The 22175-nt window shown below is 33.9% G+C and overlaps 1 protein-coding gene across 5 annotated transcripts in view; it reads right to left on the reverse strand.

Annotated features, from left to right (window-relative positions):
• The window catches only part of LOC114329613 (E3 ubiquitin-protein ligase FANCL), a 787641-nt gene that overhangs the window by 689772 nt on the left and 75694 nt on the right, over window positions 1–22175 (reverse strand). For all 5 annotated transcript variants that reach the window (XM_050647180.1, XM_050647179.1, XM_050647185.1 and 2 more), the window contains exon 2: window positions 5074–5119. The gene's annotated coding sequence lies outside the window, so the exon portion shown is untranslated. The remainder of the gene's footprint in view (window positions 1–5073; window positions 5120–22175) is intronic.

Here is a 22175-nt window from a genome sequence, read left to right on the forward strand (position 1 = left end):
ATTCGCAATTGATGGAATCTATTTATCTCTGGAAGATAAATACGCATATGTATTAGTTTTCATTTTTCTAAATAGAAATGTTCTTGATGTATTTAAAAAACAGGTGTATGTTCTCAAAAAAATATTTTTTTTGATAGTGTGAAAAATGTTTTATTATCAGCTAAGTACTTTCAACATATAACGTGCCATCATCAGAGTTTCCTAAAAGGACATTTAAGATAAGAGTTTTTTATAAAAAATGAGTGAAAAACTTACGTCCTCTTATAAAACCTTCATAGAAGAGCAATTGCTAAACGACACAATAAAAAACATGGTTACTGGGCAAAAGCCACAGATATCGGGTATAACAGCCCCTATCTGTGGCTTTTGCCCAGTATCCATGTTTTTTATTGTGTCGTTTAGCAATTGCCCTTCTATGAAGGTTTTATAAGAGGACGTAAGTTTTTCACTCATTTTTTATAAAAAAAATCTTATCTTAAATGTCCTTTTAGGAAGCTCTGATGATGGCACGTTATGTGTTTAAAGTACTTAGCTGATAATAAAATATTTTTTACACATTATAAAAAAAAATTGAGAACATACACCTGTTTGCCGTTTTGACCTACTTAGAAGTGTGTACAAGTCTTACAGTCTTTTCCAATGTATTTAAAAAAAAACTAATTACAAGACGCCATTCAAAGAGATCTAGCTTCCCTAGGAAGCATTTTCGGACAAGGTGAATTGGGTTAAATTGTTTTAAAATTATATGAGAAATCTCCGGTCTTCGTTTGTCAGGAGAGTTTCTGAACACCCTGTACAGCTTTGGTCATAAATTAGCGTTTAACAATTAATTACACTGCTAATGAGTTCCACGAACATTTCTTCAGTAAGATCAGAACCAGGATCAGTGAAAGTATAGTATCGTGATGTATCGCCGTAGAATCCTCCGAGTAATCTCTTTTTTATTTACCGGCTACCGGCCTATAATATAGTCAAGGCGAGTACGTCCGAAGACACTCGATCCACATTAAATATTGATCTTCGGCGAGACACTTTTGAATTATTTCCAAAGTGCAATTGGTGCAACCGTTGCGTTGGTGCTACCGCCTTTTATCCTTGGCGGTGCCACCGGCCTTTGTCTTTGGAGCCTTCAAGGCTGACTAGAGGACGGGATAATAAGGGAGCTTATGTATGTTCATGTGGATGATATTCCGCATTTGAATTTGTAATTTCCTCGCTTTGCAGGATTAATGCATAGATTTTTTGTCGTTCCGTTTCACCCGCTTGTTCTATTAGGTCACAATGAAATCGCGATGATGGAGGAAAGCAGGTACGGATTAAGGATAAGATACACGGTTTAATATTATTAAGTACTTAGAATACTGCAAAAATCATTGTACACTAATCTAGGATATTTTTTCTCGTGCATTACATTCTACTTTCATATAATGTGCGAAAGTTTTATTGGACAGAGAAAGAGGCGTACTGATAGATCAGCGGGCCCTGGTGCCAGTTGGGATGCGGGCCCTCTCGCCCAATAAAAACACACGTTGTATAACAAAAGCTTTTAATAAACATTAAATATAAATCATCATAGGGTGTTTGGTAAAGAATGGGCCATAGCTTAACCTCAGGTTCCTGAGGTTAAAATAGGCCGATTTAAGCTAACTTACCTTAGTACAAAGTTTATAATAACCGAGATACAGGGCGTCAAAGTTAAACTTATTTTTTATTTATTATTGAATATTTCCTGACAGGTATGAGATAACAACATGAAATTTGGTATGTGGGGGTTTTTTGGGTCGAGAAAACTAAATTCCCTACCAAATTATGTATTGCCCAGAGGGCGCCACATACGCCTTTCAGCACTCATTTATTACGTTCAATTTTTTTTATCCCTCACTCTGTATAATTTTGACATTAAAATTTTTATTCTCCTATTAGTCTTACTTTAAAAAGGTATACTTTTTCATCTCCCTAAAATCAACCGTTTTCGAGATAAACGCATTTTAAATCTGCGATACACCATCATTTTTAGCATAATATCATTGTAGTTACACCCGAAAAATAACTTAAACCATAAAATTATCCAAAAATGTATCGCAAATTTCTTCAAATGGAATTTGCGATGCAATGACATACATTTGAGAACTGGCACAATTATTATGGTTTTAAGTTATTTTTCGGGTGGAACTACAATGATATTATGCTAAAAATGATGGTGTATCGCAGATTTAAAATGCGTTTATCTCGAAAACGGTTGAGTTTAGGGAGATGAAAGAAGTATACCTTTTTTAGGTAAAACTAATAGTAGAATAAAAATTTTAATGTCAAAATCATACAGAGTGAGGGATAAAAAAATTGAACGTAATAAATAAGTGCTGAAAGGCGTATGTGGCGCTCTCTGGGCAATACATAATTTTTGGTAGGGAATTTAGTTTTCTCGACCTAAAAAACCCCAACATACCAAATTCCATGTTGTTATCTCATACCTGTCAGGAAATATTCAATAATAAATAAAAAAAGTTTAACTTTGACACCCTGTATCTCGGTTATTATAAACTTTGTACTAAGGTAAGTTAGCTTAAATCGGCCTATTTTAATCTCAGGAACCTGAGGTTAAGCTATGGCCCATTCTTTACCAAACACCCTGTACATCATAAAATATATCATATTTTATATTTTTTATAAAAACTCAAGCTAATTTATAGTTCATTTTTTACTCACGGTTTTTGCTCCTAATTTTAAAGAACCGCTAGGATGGACATGAAATTTGGCATACATATAGCTAACATGTCAAAGAAGAAAAATTATATTGTGCCGATGTGTGCTTTTGCCCTGGGGGTGAGATGCACCCCTTCTCGGTGGTGAAAAAATATACTCTCGAGACGACTATGGAAGAAAAAACATAGAAAATCAACAAAATCTACATCGTCAACTACACAGTGAAGACGCAACAAGAGAAGACATGTCAAATGCCATCCTAAAACTCAAAGACAATAAAGACCCAGGAATCGATGAAATCGTATAAAATCTTCGACAATGTATTGTTTGAAAGACTTAAACCTTTTACAAAGGATATTGTTGGTCAATATCAATGCGGATACATAAACACCATCTCTTCGTCGACTTCAAAGCAGCCTAGGGCAGTGTTAAAATAACTGCGTTATATATAATGCAATGATAGGTAGACCTTGAGATTCCACCTAAGTTAGTTAAGTTGATCCAACTAACAATGGAAAACGTAAGATCCTGCGTTAGAATTGAAGTGGAAAACTCTACGTTCTTTGACATTATAGTGGTCTAAGACAGGGAGAAGCGCTGGCGTGTCTCCTCTTTAATATGGCCTTGGAAAAGGCAATCAGAAAATTAAATATTAGAATGAATGGAACTATTCTCGCATTCTCTGACGATAAGAGACATGATGCTATGTTTTACGAGTATAAGAGACATGATGCAATGTTTGTGGTAAACGAGGAGAAAACCAAATATGTATAAGTAATGGTGGTTTCTAAAAACTCCCGAAATATCCAACAGAGAATTCAAATCAACAACCATACCTTTGAGCAAGTCAACGAATCCACATATCTTGGATCGCTAGTAAACGCAACAAAGACAAGCGGCGAAATAAAAAAAAATGCATAGCCGTAGCAAATAGAACTGTTCACGGCCTCCAGAAACATTAAAAAAATAAGTAAATTTAATGAATTTTTTTTTTCTTACTAAAAGGTATATTTATTTAAAAACCCTTAAAAGGACCACAAATATCACAACAAAACGTTTTCGCTCTGTAAAAACAGCATCATCAGTGTTACAAGAACATGCTAAGCCAACCAAAAATACAAAGGTTGAAACCTTTTAAAAATGCATTGATATGAATATTCTTTCATCTTTTTGTGAGTTTGGCTATTGCCGATCTCGCCATTGTGATGCGTTTACGGATCTCGGCTTCGCATCCTTAACTGTTAGTAATAACGGAGCCTAAGTAATTATTGTGTGACCACTTCGTAACCTGCCAAGTCTTTTATCTCTGTTTGGTTGTTTCTGATTCTATCGATGATCATTACTTTGGTTTTCTGTATATTTATTTTCAAACCATATTCCGTACTCACCGTACCTAGCCTATTTATAATTTCTTTCAGTTCTTCTGGTGAAGATGCCAATATAACAGTGTCATCAGTGTAACGTAGGTTTTTGATTTTTCTTTCCTCCTATAGTTGCTCTACCTTGCCATTCCTCAAAAATTTGACGCATAATGTGTTAACTTTATATATTGAATAGAATGGGGGATATTTTACATCCCCGTCGAACTCCAGATTTTAATTTGAAGTTTTTCGAAATCACATTAATAACTCTTACATTAGCGATGTTATTTACATAAAGTTCTTACATAATAAATAGATTAGATGCTCTGGCGTACCCATTTCTTTAAGTATATGCCACATTTTATCCCACTTTATGTTATCGAAGGCCTTGGAGTAGTCAACAAAGCACAAATATGTTTTATGTTGAATGTTGTGTTATATTTCTATGTCAAACTCTCGAGATTTTTCGATAATTTGAAGAATATTAAGAATGTGTTCTATTGTTTCTCTATCTGGGACGAATCCGCATTGATCTTGGGGAATTTGTGGTAAGAGAATTGATTTTAGTCTTTCATTGATGATGGTTAGAAGTACTTTGCTCGCGTGAGATATCAATGCTACTGTACGGTAATTACTGCAATCTCACACAGAACCTTTTTTTTATAAATGGGAATAAACGTGAGTTTACCCCAATCATTTGGCCACGTTAAAAATATGAACATTTAATTTAGAGAGTACTTAGGATTCAATTTTATTTAAGCAATCATATACCACCTCAATATAACTATTTTAGGTATATTTTTTCTATTTTAAAATGAAATCAAAGACGAAGATAAGCGAACTGCAAAAAGTTTCACATAAAATTCAAATAGTTTACAGAGTTTACACGTTCACATTCAGTTTACTTTTGTCAGATTTATTATCTATTTATATTAAAATTATTATTAAATATTATAATATTATATATTTATGATAAAACAATTTCTATGCTTGTGGAATCGGTACTCACCTGAGGGAAGAGGGATTGCAGAAGTTTGGATGCAATAAGCTTCTCTCTGTAAAGACAATGAAGTCGATTTTACTAAGTATTTTTAAGACATTTACTCAATATACACACTTCACATTACTCCACCGAGCTAGTAATAAACTATAATCTGATTGCGACTGGCTTAACGATTAATGTATGTATATGCCATGTATGTAAAGCTTCTTTTATATAATTTTCTCCGATGTCCGAAATATCTCACATTGTCAATAATTTTCATCACAAATTGCTTAAATTATGTTTAACTCTCTTTTCCTTTAGTAGGGATACTGTCTTCAAAGTTGGTATCTACTGGTTGCTCTGCTATCTCAACCACACATAAAACATCAAAACATAAAAGTTGTTGATCAACAACCTGTTGTTGATCAAAGATATTGTAAAAAACCTACAAATCTTTAAATATTCAGTAGTAGAGTCTACTTAGGTTTTCACTAAGGATTAGAGCTTTAGACTAAGGTTTTAGAGCCATCAGTAACTCAGCATTGATCTATCATTATGAGATTCGATTTATTCGACTCCCATTCGTTCCTTCCTGGGAAAAGGACGATAAACGGCTTTTCCAAGTTATATTTAGGTTGCTTTGCATCTGGTATTATTTCCAACTCTGGTTAATTTTTAATTAGGTATCTCTCCACATTTGATCCCGTTATCATTTTGCCCGGATTTCTGGTATCTTATCTGCCTTTAGTTGCCAACAAATTATCGCAGAAAAACCATGTCTTAAGCTTATTATAAAGTCATTTATATTTGAATAGTGCAGTTAAGTTTCGAGAGGTAAACATACTGAACAGGTATAATAATTAAACGTATAATAGAGTAACGTTTATTACTTTCTTCCTGTGCCGGAAACTTAACCACACCACATCAATACAAATAACTTTGTAATAAGCTTAAGATAATCTGCAATAATTTAATGGAACCCTTCACATCCTTCTCCACCCATATTTATAAAGGAAACTACTGTCAATGCACAGTTTTGCCTATTGTAAAATTTACAGATTGCAAATTAAATGGGATGTTTATAGTCTAAGCTAAGAGCTGGGAGCGGATTTTGCTCGTGATAGGCGGAAACCATAATGGGGGAAGAGGGTATTTATAAGGGTCAAATTCGCGGCTTTTATTATTTTTTTTGTGACGCTCATGATCGAGATAGTGCACCAAAATTTGGGAATAAGTAGGTCATGAGGTAACTAAAGAAAAAACTTCAGGGGCGGAACACTGCTTGAGGTACAAAGGGGAGGTGGGCAGGGGTGGATATAAAAATATAAGGGGTTTTTTGTGACGTTCGTGATCGAGATAGTGCACCAAAATTTGGGAATAAGTAGACCATAACATACCTAATTAAAATCCCCAGAGCCGGAAACCAGAAGGGGGAAGAGGGTAGTTATAAAAGGTCAAAGTCGCGGCTTTTATTATTTTTTTTGTGACGCTCATGATCGAGATAGTGCACCAAAGTTTGGGAATAAGCAGGTCATGACGTAACTAAGTAAAATTTTCAGGGGCGGAACACTGCTTTGGGTACAAACGGGTGGCGGGCAGGGGTGAATATAAAAATATAAGGGGTTTTTTGTGGAGTTCGTGATCGAGATAGTGCACCAAAACTTGGGAATAAGCAGATCATGACATAACTAAGTAAAATCTCCAGGGGCGGAACGCTGCGTGGAGGACAAATGTTGTGCTGCGTCACAAAAAAAATAATAACTGCGACTTTGACCCCTTAAAACTACCTTCATCCCCAACTCTGGTTTTCGCCGTTGGAGATTTTGTTTTGTTACGTCATGATCTACTTACTCCCAAATGTTCGTTCACTATCTCGATCACGAACGTCACAAAAAATCCCTTATAATTTTTAGATTTATCTCTGCCCCCACCCCTTTGTCGGCCCGCCAGCGTTCCGCCCCTGGATATTTTACTTAGGTACGTCATGATCTACTTATTCCCAAATTTTGGTGCACTATCTCGATTATGAGTGTCACAAAAAAAAATAATAAAAACCGCGAATTTGACCATTTATAACTACTTTCGTCCCCCACTCTGGTTTTCGCCTCTGGGGATTTTACTTAGTTATGTCATGATCTACTTATTCCCAAATTTTGGTGCACTATCTCGATCATAAGCGTCACAAAAAAAATAATAAAAACCGCGACTTTAATCCCTTATAACTACCCTCGTCCCCGACTCTGGTTTCCGCCCGTTGGGGAAAGTCATGTACACAACTAATGCAACATATCCCCGTATAGTTTTTCCATATTACTTATCACGAGCAAAATCCGCTTCGATCTCTCCGACTATTATTAAAAAAATGGTTATAGAGTGTTTATGTCTACATCCAAATTAGTGGTTTCGGATCAGTTTTTTGTTCTATAATTCGCTGTATTCTAGCAAGCAATAGTTTCTCAAATAATTTGGATATGCTAGGTAGTAATCAAATTGGCCATAGAGCGAATAGCATGGCTAAAGTGGAATTGGGAGGGCGGTGTATCCAGAATGAAGGACGGGAGGTGTACCCAAAAAATTATGTGTGGAGATCACAAGCAGTCAGAAGAAGTAGAAGTAGATCACCTACACGATGGACAGATGAGATCAAAAGGGTTGCTGGGAATTGGTTGCAGGAAGCCCAAGACCGACAGAACTGGAAGAAATTAGGGGAGGCCTATGTTCAACTTTGGATGCAGAAGGCTGGATGATGAATCAAATTCTCTTCTCTGTAAGAGAAGGCTTTACGCGGAGGTTTGAATGGTTTCAGTATCATAATTATTTCTGCAACTTTCCATGTTAATGAAATATATTTTAACCTAATTGCTGTATTAATGAGATATTTAAGTCAGCTTAACCAGAACCAGTGTTTTTCTTTGAACTTGTTTTATTATTTCTCTTATTATCAGGTCATGACAGGAGTTTTCTTCGTTTCATATAATTAATTTCCTCTATAATTTCACTAGGAGTTGCACATAAGGCAAGAATATTATATAATATGCGGCAGGAATATTTTTTCAAGGTGAGGACAAAACAGTCTCTTTGTTGAGAACTTCTGGCCTAAATACCACCCTGTTTTTTTAATAGGTGGGATTTGCCTAATTGGTCTTTTTAACCTCTTAGTAAATTTCCACAGCGATTAATTTATGGAAGAATCATTTGTCAGCTCTCACATGTAGGAATTAATAGAATTTGGGTAATACATTTCTCAAAAAAACTCCACAAAAACGAATTCCAAAAATGTTGCGTCACATTTTAATCACCTGTGCAAATTATTCTTCACATCAATATGTTGTAAATCTTCTCTTATGACTAGATTGTAAAACATCTTTAAGCTACCGTATCTACACGCACCGGCACAAGATTCCGCCACCCAAAATTTTTGATAAGTTTGACAATTTATAACTTTATTATTTGTGCTCCGATTTTCAAGATTCTTGCATGTATTGCCATGTATTGATATCGTTTGGTATTATTCCGGTAACACAAAAATTTTGCTTGCATGGCATTATACAGGGGTGAATGGAAGCGTAGTATTTTCTCCTTTTAAAAAATTCTGTGGAAAAATGGAAGAGCTGATTTTGGTTCATAGTCCTGTCATATTATCCCGAAGGCATTACTAAAATTTTCTTCTTTGAATTATCCGAATATCTCTTTTCTTGTAAAAGCTGTACCATTTTTTGTAGATTGACTCATAAAATAGAAGTTGGATTGATAAGATTGGAATGGCCCGCATGCAGCCCAGATCTCAGTCCTATTGAGCATTTATGGGATGAATTAAAAAAGCTATTTGCCGTCATCCTAGGCCTCCAGAAAATTTGGTACAGTTGTGGCTCTGTTAGAGGAATATCGGGCTATTCACCAAGCAAGGATAACACATCTTTATTCGATGCCAAACAAATTGCGAGCAGTCGTTGATGCAAGAGGTGGACATACCCGCTATTTAATTGTTTTGTTTTGTTGTTCATTTTGTTTTGTTAATTTTAGTGAGCTTGATATTTCCAATTAAAAAACCTTCAAAGCAGTGTTTTTATTTACAGCTCTTACGAGAAAAGAGATATCGGATCATTCAAAAAATAAAACCTTAGTGATACCTCCAGAATAATACAAAGAGGAGTAAGAAATAAAATCAGCCCTCCAATTTTTCCACAGAATTTTTTAAAGTTAGGAGAAAATACAACGCTTCCAGTCACCCCTGTATAATGCCACCTAAGCAAAAAATTTTTGTTACCAGAATATTAACAAAACAACATCAATACATGTAGTTACAAAGTGATGCAAGAATCTTGAAAATCGGAATACAAATGAGAAAGTTATAGATTGTCAAACTTAATTAAAAATTTCGGGTGGCGGAATTTTGTGCCGGTGAGTGTATTATAGAAAATATGTTTAACAGTTGAAGGCGTAAAGGCATATAAGTACTAATAGTTCAAATTTAGAATTAGCAGATTTAGAAAATTTTAAGATATTCTTTTGCCGATAATACATAATTATAATGCAAATGAATTAACCTGTATCCCACAGACAGACATACCTCTCTTCGTGGCTCGACCTACATTTTTGGCTAAAATCCCGAAAATCTGCTTTTTAACGGTGGCTCTCAGACAGACGATACAACAGGGTGACTGACCTTCCCTGATCTCTTATATTCTACCTTACATATACTTTCTAAGGGTTGCTAAGATCCTACGCTAGCCGTCTAGACTACGTTTCGATTGTCCTGTCGGAATAGTTTGAGGATTATACCAATTACAAATATTATTCGGTATCGATTACACAGATAAACAGAAATATTACTTCCTAGTTATATTAGTGGTTTTTTTAACCACATCAACCCCTGGGGTTATTAGCGGGATGGTTTATTTTATTTTAGAAATAGTTTTTTATACATGACATATTTACATAGCAATTTTGAAAAATACATGTTGTGGAATTTTACACTTTACAATTTTTAAGATAGTTTATTGTTTCACTAATATCTTCTGTTAAAGCTTCTTTCAGGTTTGGTTGTATTTTCGTTGTAGATCTTGTTGAATACACTGGACAGTCTATCATTTATATGTTGTACTGAAATTGGTATCTGGCAGTTGTGGCTAGGGGGCCAGTAGGGGGTATCAGTTGTATCGACTGAGGGTCCTTGGAAATGATGTATCCATGTGTAAATTTTGTATGACCTAGCCGCAATCTGTTGAGGACTACTTGGTCATGTCTTTGAACTGGAAGTGGTAGTAAAGCAGAAGCAACATCTGCTCAGTGGCGGATCCAGCAGGATGCAGCATCGTCAAGTGGGGGGCCGATTGGCTAAATTTCTATGAAAAATAAATGAATAAAGGGTTGTTTTTATAATCTTTATATATAATTTGGTTTAAGAGGGGCTCATCGATCGCCCTCATCGCCCTCCCCTGGATCCGCCACTGCATCTGGTTTGATAATTTTTAGTTGGCTCTATTTTTCCTGCCAGGTTTTGTGAAGTTGGGTTTTTATTAATGTTTTTTGGTCTAAAAGTGGTATGTCTTCTATCTTAGGAATTGTTATGTTATTGGCAGTTTCTGTTGCTGCTCTATCAGCCGCTTCATTGCCCATTATCCCTACATGGGATGGCACCCATAGGAATCTTATGTTTTTGCCGCGTGTTTGAGAATTGTAAAGCATGTCTTTTATTTGTGTTAAATTGGCATGAGTAGGATACATCTGTTTGATATCCTTTAAGGCACTCATAGAATCTGATATGATAAGAAAATTTATACTTTTGGTGTTACCCAGGTTTAGTGCATTGCAGATTGCTTGCAGTTCTCCAGTATACAGGGTGTCCAGAAACCCTCCCGACAAACGAAGACCGAAGATTCCTAAGATAATTTTAAGATACTTTAACCCAATTCACCTAGTCTGGAAATGCTTCCTAAGGCAATGCCCATCAAAGAAACATGAAACGTAAATTACGTTTCATGGAAATAAACCACTGCTAAACAAATATATGTCCGGCCAATTATGAAACTCTCCGAAAATAAAAATGTGTCATGAGCATGAATCACACTCGTTTCATTGGTAGGCGGACTTTGAGATTTGTTTAGCAGTGTTTTCTTTTCATGAAACATGTTTTTCGTTTCATGTTTCATGTTTTTCGTTTCATGTTTCTTTGGTGTGCGGCTTGGCTAAGAGAGCTAGGGCTCTGTAAAGATGGTCTCTTGTAATAATTTTAAAATAACTCCAGAACGCTTCTATTTAGAAAAAAAAACTGGTACGCCTAATTTATTTCCCAGAGGAAGGGGTCGTGTGCTAGCTCATTTGAAAGTTTATTCAATTCTCTATTCAGTATTATAAACATTAAGGTAATTGAAGTAAAGAAACACAGACTTACTCACAATCATTTAATAATACTTCGACGACCGGTTTCGATCTCTACAATATTCAGATCATCTTCAGGTCGGCGTTACAAGTAGTTAAATGCTACAATTAAAGAAAGCCAGAATTAGAACATTGTCTGGTTGTATCAAAATTAGAGTTGCACAAGTTTGACTTGAATGTTTGAACTTGACTTGAGTTTGACTTAATTTCAAGTCAAACTCAAGTCAATCCTTCCGACAATTAATTCAAGTCAAGTCAAACTGGTCAATTGTACAGGTTTGAAAATTCAAACTGTTTGTCAAACTAGTTTGAAAAAGTTTGAAAAATAATTTATTTCGTAGAGATATACTTTTTTGTTGAGATAGACATGTTAGTTGCCAATTAAGATAAGAAATTTAATAATACAATGAGTTCCATATAAAAGTAACTTGATATAGAAGCGATTATAGTCAAAATAGTCCAGAAAGCCACTGCGCATCCGCTAGGAAAAATATTCTAATTCGGATTTTTTGCACAATCTTACTCAAAAAGGATTCCTTTTAACAAATTTGCATGTTGCCAGGACCAAAAGGTGGTCAAAAATTGTTTAAACGTTTTTTTTTGTTTTTTTCCTAAAATTATTTTCTTTGCATGGGAAAAAGTTTTTTTTAGGTTTTTTGGATCATTCCAAATAGAAAAGGTCTTTGGTGACTTTTCTCTAAGAATGATAGTTTTTGACATATAAGCGATTAAAAATTGAAAAATTGCGAAATCGACCATTTTTAACCCTCAAAAACTATGTGAAAAACTGAAAATTTGAATGTTGCCAAGGTAGGTAGATATTCTTTAAACATCGATTGATGAAATCCCGAAGAGTTTTTTGCAATATAATATTCAAAACTCCTTTGTTTTTTAATTGCTAATCAAGCGTGCGCGACACTACTTTCCACCGACAGTATGGTGCAAATGAAAGGAATAAATTCGTTTTCCTAGTGGATGCGCAGTGGCTTTCTGGGCTAAAACAAGGTAATAAATTTCTTAAAAATTGCTTAGAATTGCTTGCAAGTTTCGTTTTATCGATATCACTGTTTTATATTTTTATTTAAGTGTTATTACTAGATTAAAACAAAGAATTCGTTGAGTGGTTTTTTATCATAACAACTGTAATTTAGCCTACTTTACCAAAAATTTATGAAGGAACAACAAAATATAATATTTTTAATAGAGTTTTAATAGGTTTAAGTTTAATGCATTCTTTGCGACTTTTCAATTTCGTTTTAAAGAATTAGTTCACTATTTGTCATTTTATAACGCTGTTCTTTATTTCTACATATTATATCGCACTTTGCAATTTTCATTGTTTTGAAATCACCTGCCGCAACATCAAATAAATCAAATAAATAAACATGAGCTGATATGATGTTTAAACCACAGACAGACAAATAAAACCCAATATACCCGCTATTTAGGATAATTTAGAAAACTTAATGCATCTACATTAATTTATTTAAAATTTAAACCGAAACATAACATTAGTTTTGTAGTCTGTATCCAAAAAAATATATAAAACCAATAACCCTATGGTCAGTTTTAAATTTTAGAAATACTTTTGAATTGTCGTGTTTTCCAGGGAACTGTAGGTTGGTACCAGATGTTGAGTTCGATGAGATAAATGCCTCTGTTAATAAAAGAAAGTCATAAAAACTCCAAATGATTATTTTGAATTGTCCATTGATCAACCAAATAGTACTTTTTTGCAACCATTAAGGGCGTAGGCGTAACATGACCCCTGTCAAAATATTCTATGTGTTTTAAATGTATTTATTTTTTTCCAATCCTGAGAAAACTAATAAATATTTTTTAAACATTTAAAAGCAGCATGAAAGATTACATTATTTTTGAGGGCCGAAAATCCTTGAAAACTTCTATAATGTTTATTTTAAATATTTCATTTAAAAGAAACTTAGATATTATTTATTCTAAGGGACTTTCGGGTCTCGGTAATAACGTATTCTTTCATTCTGCGTTTAAATTTTTAAAACATACAGGATTAAAAAAAAATGAATATCTACATTTAAAACACATTGAAAATTTTGACAGGCGACAGTTTACACCTTTCCCCTTAACGAGAACTCGTAGTAACAAAGTGCTTTATTCCTGTTCGAAAGTCAAACTATCCGTGTAGATTAATTTCTTCTTCATATTACAAGTTTTAAGACCCCCGTTTAGTAATTCCTAAGTTCTTTATATCTTGAATATACTAATCTGGTTACTGGTTAGTTTTTTTTAAGTGAAACATTTTATTAAATATAATATATTAGATTATAAACCTGGTACATTCCAGGTCAAATCGCTCAGAAAAAATTTTTGGATCTCAGATTTGTCTGAAACTTAGTGTACCTATATCTTCTCTTTAATTCTTCTTTTTTTCTCTCAAAATACAATTTTAAGCGATTTTACAGTGATTTGGTATGTATTTAAACAAATTTGCATTTCGTCGGTGATGTGACAATACCTTATCTGTTTTTTTATGAATTTTGTAAGAGAGACTTCAAACTTTTTTTAGGGTCACCTCCTGTTTTCATATGTAAGTTTTTACTTGTTTTGTAGTAAATAAATTGTTAAATTTACTACAAAACAAGTCAAAAAATATCATATAAAACAGGAGGTGACAATAAAAAAAGTTTGAAATCTCTCTTAGAAAATTCATGAAAAAGCAGATAGGAGGTATTGTCACATCACCGACGATTTTTTATCGTAAAATATCAATAGAAAAAATGTTTTAATAGTAGGGACTCAAAAATTTATTATAACGCATTATAATAAGTTATTTTAATTAAAAACAAGTTTTTGATAAAATTGTTGACGACACCAAAAAATTATAATAAAAGAAATTATAGGAAATCATATTTTCACCAATTTCAGCCCTTACTATTTTTGTCGAAAATTTAAAAATAGCGGAAATATTGAGCAAAAACGGTTCTCATTTAAAATGAAGATGGCGGCTAACGTAACGACGCAATTCATTCGCGATTTTAAATTTACACTACTATCGACTCCCTAAACATTAGAAAAATAGAATCTTGCTTGGGTAGCTCGGATACAAGATCAAATGCTAACCCGACTGGACTATATATAATTTTGACTCTGATATTATTGCATGTAACTTTTATTGTATTGTATAACTATATAAATTCGTCGAACCACTTAAAGTCCTGTGTTTTGGCTATGTGTGGGCCAATTTTCAGCCAAATCGAAGAACTTATATTTTGGGAATGGAGGAACATGACATGTAAAAAACAGTATTTTAACGTTTTCTACACTAAAATTTGATCAAAAACTTATTTTAAATAAAAAAACATGTTATAATGCCTAATATTCACATTTTTTGAGTCCATTCTATTAAAACATTGTTTTTTTCCATTGATATGTTACGATAAAAAAATGCAAATTTGTTTAAATAAACACCGAATCACTGAAAAAGTGAAAAATCGCTTAAAATGATAGTTTGAGAAAAAGAAGAAGAAGAGGAAAACGGTTCTACCATCGAGGTCTTATTTTTACCCCCCAAAGGCTAATTTCTAGATCCGCCATTGGCGGAGTAGCAGAGAGAATTGGAAATAAACACGTTGCCCGATATGATATTCAATCTTCAAACTGACTTCAAACTGTTTGAAGAAGTTTGATTTCAAGTCAAACCTAAAGATATCGAAATCAAGTCAAGTCAAACTTTTTTATTAAAAAAAGTTTGGTTTTCAAGTCAAGTCAAGTTTGCTGAATAAAATCAAACTAGTTTGACTTTATGCATCTCTAATCAAAATGCAAATAGAAAGCCCAAAGATTTTGAAAGGTATGTAACTGTTGACATTTCAGAACAATAAACTGGTACATACGTATGCACACATATGAGAAACAGGTACTCATAGGCACACATACTCACAGGTACTCATAGACTATTTCTTAAATTAAGTTAAATTTTAAAATTATTAAAAATTTTCTAAAAAACTAAAAAACTATATAATGTTGATCCACTTACATGCCGCTACAAGGGATGCTTTGAAGTTCATCGATAACATGTTTAAACGAATTCGTTTAAACATGTTATCGATGAACTTACAAAGCATCCCTTGTAACGGCATGTAAGTGGATCAAAATTATATAGCTTTTTAGTTTTTTAGAAAATTTTTAATAATTTTAAAATTTAACTTAATTTAACAAATAGTCATAAACCGCATGCATCTATGTGCGTATGCGTGCTTATGAGTACCTGTTTCTCATATGTGTGCATACGTATGTACCAGTTTATTGTTCTGAAATGTCAACAGTTACATACCTTTCAAAATATTTGCATTTTGATACAACCAGACAATGTTCTAACTCTGGCTTTCTTTAATTGTAGCATTTAACTACTTGTAACGCCGACCTGAAGATGATCTGAATATTGTAGAGATCGAAACCGGTCGTCGAAGTATTATTAAATGATTGTGAGTAAGTCTGTGTTTCTTTACTTAATTTAAAATGAACTCACATATGCAACCCATTCAACATTAAGGTAATTATTTATACAGGGTGTCCAAAAATGTTTTAAATTAATTGACACAAAAAGAAGAATGTATGTACCTATGTACTGCTGTTAGAAAACAAAAGTAAAAGTTTATTGCACAAATAAACATTTTCGATTTTTGCTTAAATTCAATGTTCAAATTGCCAAGAGGCAGATGGGTGGCAGATTGAACCTTGAATTTAAGTGAAAAGTAATGTTTATTTGGTCAATAAACATTTATTTCTATTTTCTGACAGCAGTAGAATGTATTTTAAATTAAATAAATTACATAAATTTTTCTTTTTGTGTCAATTTAATTAAACAATTTTTTTCTTGGACATTCTTTATAAATAATCATTTTAGTGTTTATATTACTGAATAAGGAATTGAATAACCATACAGAACAAGTAAAAACTTTTAAAAAGTCATCCAAAAGTTAGTCTGTGTCCATCGAACTGGCAAGTACCACATGTTACCATTGAGCAGTGAATCATGTTGCCCTTTGAGCACTCTTAAATTTATCGTTTAACCGTTGATTGATAAATACTGATAATTTACCTCTCTATAATTTATCAATCAACGGTTTAACATCGACGTAGAGTCGCTACTAACATCAGTTTTTAAAAATGTAAATCATATTTCTCGATGTCACCTATTCTATAAGGTTGATAGTTTCATTTACTAAGCAGAACGCACTGAAGATGATCTGATCTAGATTGAAGACGTTTTGCGAATCTTTTGGATGACTTTTTAATAGTTTTTAGAAGTTTTTACTTGTTGTGTACGATTTTGAATTGTGGTATACAGCCAGCTACTGGGACTTTCCCATTGATTTTGAATTGCTAGCACACGATCCCTATTCTCATTTAAAAAAATAGTAGATTAGGTCATCACGCCCAGATGGATGACGTCACTAGTACGATGTACAGGGTGTTTCATTAACAATTGTCCATATCGTAACTGGAGAAACCTTAGCACAAAATACAAAGATTTAACCGAAAACACTTAAATAAAATATTCCTCCTTATGGTAGGGGAGCCCAAGCGGGGATTTTTGCAGTTACTCGAGCGCGTCAGATTAGCATATGGGGAGAAACCTGGTACCCTGCAGATGTACCTCTACCATATATTGGCTCTTAACACAGGGGAGTTCGTTAAGTGGGGCCCGAAAAAAAAAATCTATCCTTAAAAAAACTCGAAATTGTCAGATTAAGATAATGTAAGTTAAGTACATGCAAAAGAGTGTATATTTCAAAAATCTGACGATTTGAGCCGGGCGTAAGGAAATGGGTGAGTCCCAAAGTTTCACAAGAAAAAGCGAATATTTCGCGAAATAAATGACAGATCGAAAATCTAAAAAATATGTGCTCAATATTTTTTAAAAATCTATCGAATGATACCAAACACTATTTCCCACGGAGAGGGGTGGGGGGTAAATTTAATATTTTAAATACGAATCCCGCGATATTTCGCGAAATAAACATCAGATCGAAAAACTGTAAAATACACGTATTCAATATTTTTGAAAAATCTATCGAATGGCACCAAACACGACCCCCCTTGGATGTGGGGTGGGGGGTTACTTTAAAATCTTAAATAGGAGCCCTCGTTTTTTATTGCAGATTTGCACTCCTTACTTAAAAATAAGTAACTTTTATTCGAAACATTTTTTAGAATTGTGGATAGATGGCGTTGTAATCGGAACAAACGGTTGTTGGAAATGGAAAATTAAATTAAAAAATGGCAAGCGCCCACTAAAATGGAAAACTTTACTTAACTTTTTTTGGTTTTAGGACCTACTCTTCACAACCCAATAGGTCCCCAAAGCGCTCGAGTGACTGCACATTTAGCATACTTTGCTCCCCTACCATTACCGAGATACAGAGTGTTTTATTGCAAATATTCTTAAATGATTTTAGCCCATTGTTCAGGCACCTTTTAATATTTTTTGTTCATACTTGACACACAGTTTACACATGTTAGGGTACTTTAACTAGTCTTAAAAGATAGTTTTCCGCTTTTACCAGAGGCGTGCTGTAGGGATATATACTTCATTTACGCCCCTTTTTCCCCCTTACAATCTACGCCACTGTCGTAATAATCATTTCAGCATGTTTTTGGATTCCTTGTTACTTTTTTCATAAATATCACCCTGTTGTCTTATTGCGATAAAGTAAGTAGTTTTCAAGTTATTTGCGTTTAAAGATAATGGATTCCGTAAGACTATGTACTTTAAACTACATTCAATAAGATTATGTGTTTAAAATACATCATCTTATTGAATCTATTATATTAAAACGCAAATAACTTGAAAACTACTACCTCTATCGCATTGAGACAAAGGATGATATTTACATAAGGGAGCGTTCAAGTATTACGTAACGTGATTTGAAGATTTTTGACTCCCCCCCCTACGTAAAGCACTCTAATGGGCGTTTAACTATTGCGTAACGCGATTTTTGACTCCCCCCCCCAACCTGCGTTACGTAATACTTGAACGGCCCCTAAAGAGTAACGAAGAATCAAAAAACATGCTGAAATGAAATTATTATTACGACAATAGCGTAGATTGTAAGGGGAGTGAAGGGGCGAAAAGGAAGTATGGGGCCGTTCAAGTATTACGTAACGAAGGTTGAGGGAGGGGGGGTAAAAAATCTTCAAAAATTGCGTTACGCAATAGTTAAACGTCCATTTAAGTGCGTTACGCAGGGAGGGAAGGGGGTAAAAAATCTTCAAAAATCGCGTTACGTAATACTTGAACGCTCCCTATTATATCCCTACAGCACGCCTCTGGTAACAGCGGAAAACTATCTTTTAAGACTAGTTAAAGTACCCTAGCATGTGTAAACTGTGTGTCAAGTTTGAACAAAAAATATTAAAAGGTGCTTTAACCATGGGAGAACATTTGTAATAAAACACTCTGTATCTCGGTAAGGAAGAATATTTTATGTAAGTGTTTTGGGTTAAATCTTCGTATTTTGTGCTAAGGTGTTTCCATTTACGATATGAAACACCCTGTATATTATGTCAAAAGATCATAATTTAAAAATCGAATAACTCTTGTATTTGACATTTGTTTCTAATTCTGTAAATAAAGCAGTTTACAAGGGGTCAAAATATAGTGAATAACCCTGTACATTAAATTAAGTTATTGGCTCCTTTTTCATTTTAATCAGTGTATTTTTTAATATCGATTTAGGAAACGACTCATGCTTCCCGATTCTATTATAGAAAAATTAATTAAACATGTTAAATTTAGCAAAATATTTTCAAATATTTTAATTAACGAAAGAACCTTTCAGTTAATTGAAATTGATGGTTTGTCGACCCATATTTTCACCGAGTATTGGAGAAAACTATCATTTGAAACGTTCGTCGCAAGGGTGAGTGACCTCCTTGCATCTCTAGACGTCGACATAACTTCCAAGGGTTGCTTGGATCCTCGTCCAACGTCTAGAGCTATGTCTAGACTGTGCCCCGTCGGTTCACTATGTATGTATCTGCGACTTAGGAACAGAACAGAACAGACGAAGATAACTTTTGCCACAACGTGCCACATTGGATCAATAATCGGGGGATTCTTAGCGGCGTGGATGTTTTGGAAGGAGGTGGAGGTAACGCTAGACAAGGCCGGGATAGCGACGAGGAATGACAAAAATTTTAGTTTCTCAATATTAAAAAATGCGCACTATTTCGTATGCCAAGAAATCCGTATTTCGTGAAAATGCCAAGCAGAAAAATGTCTATGTATTTATTCTACAAGACGATTTTTTTCTGTACCTACAAGATGAGTTTTATATTATTTATGTTATACAGGATGTTAGCAAATAAGTACAACACACTTTAGGTAGTAATTTTGCAAGAAAAATAATGATAGTTGGCTATACAGGATGTTTTATGAAAAATGTCCAATCTATGAGTTGTAGATTCTAGGCCTCAAAATATTAAGATTTAACCAAAATCACATAAACAAAATGTGGCTCCTTACTGAGTTACAAAGTGTTTTATTTAAAAATTTAAAAACTATTTTTGCTCAGTATTTTAAAACTAGTCTACGTATCCTTTTCATACTTGGCAGAAAGTGTAGGTGCTATACACCCTATGAAATTAGGTTACATAAACGTTTCTGGCTCTTACCAGAGGCGTACGATAGGTGACAGTGAATGGTTGACCCTTCCCAAATTCTACGCCACTGGGGGAATTGCCATTTTAGCGCAATTTTTTGATTCTCCAATACTCTCTATGTAAATAATATACTCTTTACTCGTAACGATAAAGTAATTAATTTTGGTGATATTTGAAGTTAAACATACAGGGTGTCTGCGTAACTTTGCACCATATGGGAAACTTTTTTAATATCAATTTTACGAAAAAAAGTCATTCTTTATAAAGTGCTCTGCATAGTCTAAAACCTAAGGTGCAATCATCAGATATCAAATTTTGTCAACAGTATACGAGGTATGTCAAAAAATATTAATTTTTTATTTCATTAGTAGTTCCAAAATGACACAAAATCTAGGCATCGGATAAAAAAGTTTATTTGAAGAAACTGTATTTTTTTATTCTTCTTAATGGCGGTACAGGCTCGTTTTTTTAATATTGTATTTAATTACAGAGTAATTTCCACATATTAATATATTTTTCAAATTGGGCTCTGTACCGCCATTTTTTATTATATTACGAATAGGTGTGCCAAATATCTCGAAAAAATATTCAAAATTACAGCCGCAATCTTGGAACGTGTTTTCGCTTCCTGTTGATCGCTACTGTTTCCTCTTAATAGATGGAGTGAATACATAAGAGAATTGTTTGAGGACAACAGAAATAACATTGTCCAGGTAAATGGTGAAACGGGACCTGAAATCCTAAAATGTGAAGTAGAAATGGCACTTAGAAATTCCAAAACTGGAAAGACAAATGGACCCGATGAGGTTTCTACTGAATTACTAAAGCTCTTGAATGATGAATCAATAGGTATAATATTGCACTTATTTAACGCAGTATACAATACTGGTATTATACCTCAAGAGTGGCTGCTGTCTACATTCGTTACACTGCCAAAGAAATCCAATGCAAAAGAATGTTCAGAACATCGAACAATATCTTTAATGAGCCATCTACTAAAGATATTTCTAAAAATCATCCACAACCGAGTTTATCAAAAGTTGAAGTCAGATATTAGTAATACACAGATGGGGTTTAGAAAAGGACTAGGTACTCGAGAAGCTCTCTTCGGTTTGAATGTTCTTACACAAAGATGCTTAGACGTTAATCAAGAAGTACATGCATGTTTTATTGATTTTGAAAAAGCGTTTGACAGTACGCCACGATAGGCTAAGAGACATTCTTGAAAGAAAAAACATAGATAATAAAGATCTGCGAATAATTATCAACTTATATTGGAACTAGAAAGCTAACATCAAAATAGAAAATGAGATATCAAAAGCAAAAGAAATACATAGAGGAGTAAGACAGGGATGCATTTTGTCACCACTGCTATTTAATGTATATAGTAAAAGCATCTGTCAGGAAGCCCCTTTTGCAAGCAAATGAAGGAATCGTAATCAATGGAGAGGTTGTAAATAATATTCGATACGCGGACGACACTGTACTAGTTGCAAGAACAGTAGAAGAATTACAACGATTACTTACAAACATAAATATTGCTTGCAACAATTATGGCATAAACATTAATATCAAAAAAACCAAGTATATGGTCTTCAGTAAAATCATGACACAACCAGCACATATTAGTATAAACGGCATTCAAATTGAAAAAGTATCAAGTTACAAATACTTGGGAACTTTAATAAATGAAACTGGAGACCAAAACAATGAAATAAAAAGACGTATCGAAATTGCCAGGGCCACCTTCATAAAGATGAGAAAATTCTTCTGCAACAGAGATATAAGCATCCCTCTACGATTAAGAATGCTAAGAGGCTACGTATTTAACACGCTATTATACGGTGTAGAGGCCTGGACTCTCAAACAGAACAACATAAAAAATATTGAAAGTTTCGAGATGTGGTGCTACCGTCGAATGCTGAAGGTAAGTTGGGTTGAAAGAATCACACATCTTGAAGTAATACGAAGGATAGGAAGAGACCCAGAAATTTTGTTAACGATAAAACGAAAAAAACTCGAGTATTTGGGTCACCTGATGAGAGGTCATAAATACGCATTACTTCAAAATATAATGCAAGGAAAAATAGAAGGAAAAC

Source organism: Diabrotica virgifera, chromosome 3 (genome assembly GCF_917563875.1).
Source record: "Diabrotica virgifera virgifera chromosome 3, PGI_DIABVI_V3a".
NCBI classification, from domain to species: domain Eukaryota; kingdom Metazoa; phylum Arthropoda; class Insecta; order Coleoptera; family Chrysomelidae; genus Diabrotica; species Diabrotica virgifera.